This window comes from Triticum aestivum, chromosome 5A (assembly GCF_018294505.1).
Source record: "Triticum aestivum cultivar Chinese Spring chromosome 5A, IWGSC CS RefSeq v2.1, whole genome shotgun sequence".
Taxonomy (NCBI): domain Eukaryota; kingdom Viridiplantae; phylum Streptophyta; class Magnoliopsida; order Poales; family Poaceae; genus Triticum; species Triticum aestivum.
In genome coordinates, this window is record NC_057806.1 from 553,316,811 (window position 1) to 553,318,434 (window position 1,624).

Genomic DNA, 1,624 nt, shown 5'->3' on the forward strand with positions numbered 1-1,624 from the left:
CCCGCACTGCTGTCATGGTACTCCAAGAAACCCAGTGCGCCTTTCTCTTGCCGTCCTTGCTGCCCCACCAAAATTTCCTTATGAGAGAATTCAAATGCTCGCAAAGTCCCCGAGGGAGTTTGAAGCATGACATTGAGTAAACCGGAACGGCCTGAGCCACTGATTTGATCAGGACTTCTCCCCCCCCCCCTACGGAAAGAATTTTTTCAAGCCAACCTTTAACTTTGTTCCACACTCTATCCTTCGAAAACTTGAAAGTACCATTCTTGTTGTTGCCTACATCAAAGGGCATACCCAAATATCTTTCTGATAGAGATTCGTTGGTTATATTGAGTACCTGTTTTACTTCGGTTCTGAGATTGTTTCTGGGCAACGTAGCAGAAATTCAAAATTTTCTACGCATCACCAAGATCAATCTATGGAGTAATCTAGCAACGAGGGGAAGGAGAGTGCATCTACATACCCTTGTAGATCGCTAAGCGGAAGCGTTCAAGTGAACGGGGTTGATGGAGTCGTACTCATCGTGATCCAAATCACCGATGATCCTAGTGCCGAACGGACGGCACCTCCGTGTTCAACACACGTGCAGCCCGGTGACGTCTCCTACGCCTTGATCCAGCAAGGGGAGAAGGAGAGGTTGAGGAAGACTCCATCCAGCAGCAGCACGACGGCGTGGTGGTGGTGGAGGAGCGTGGTACTCCAGCAGGGCTTCGCCAAGCACCGCAAGAGACGAGGAGGGAGAGGGGTAGGGCTGCGCCAAGAAGGAGATTGAATCGTGTCTATGGCAGCCCAAAACCTCAAGTATATATAGGGGGAGGGGAGGGGCTGCGCCCCCACCTAGGTTTCCACCCCTAGGGGTGGCGGCCAGCCCTAGATCCCATCTAGGGGGGCGGCCAAGGGGGGAGAGAGGGGGGCGCACCACTAGGTGGGCCTTAGGCCCATCTGAGCCTAGGGTTTGCCCCTTCCACTCTCCCTTGCGCCTTGGGCCTTGGTGGGGGGGCGCACCAGCCCACCAGGGGATGGTCCCCTCCCACACTTGGCCCATGCAGCCCTCCGGGGCTGGTGGCCCCACTTGGTGGACCACCGGGACCCTCCCGGTGGTCCCGGTACATTACCGATAAAACCCGAAACTTTTCCGGCGACCAAAACAGGACTTCCCATATATAAGTCTTTACCTCCGGACCATTCCGAAACTCCTCGTGATGTCCGGGATCTCATCCGGGACTCCAAACAACATTCGGTAACCACGTATATCTATTCCCTATAACCCTAGCGTCATCGAACCTTAAGTGTGTAGACCCTATGGGTTCGGGAACCATGCAGACATGACCGAGATAACTCTCCGGTCAATAACCAACAGCGGGATCTGGATACCCATGTTGGCTCCCACATGTTCCACGATGATCTCATCGGATGAACCATGATGTCGCGGATTCAATCAATCCCGTATACAATTCCCTTTGTCTATCGGTATGATACTTGCCCGAGATTCGATCGTCGATATCCCGATACCTTGTTCAATCTCGTTACCGGCAAGTCTCTTTACTCATCCTGTAACACATCATCCCGTGATCAACTCCTTGATCACATTGTGCACATTATGATGATGTCCTACTGAGTGGGC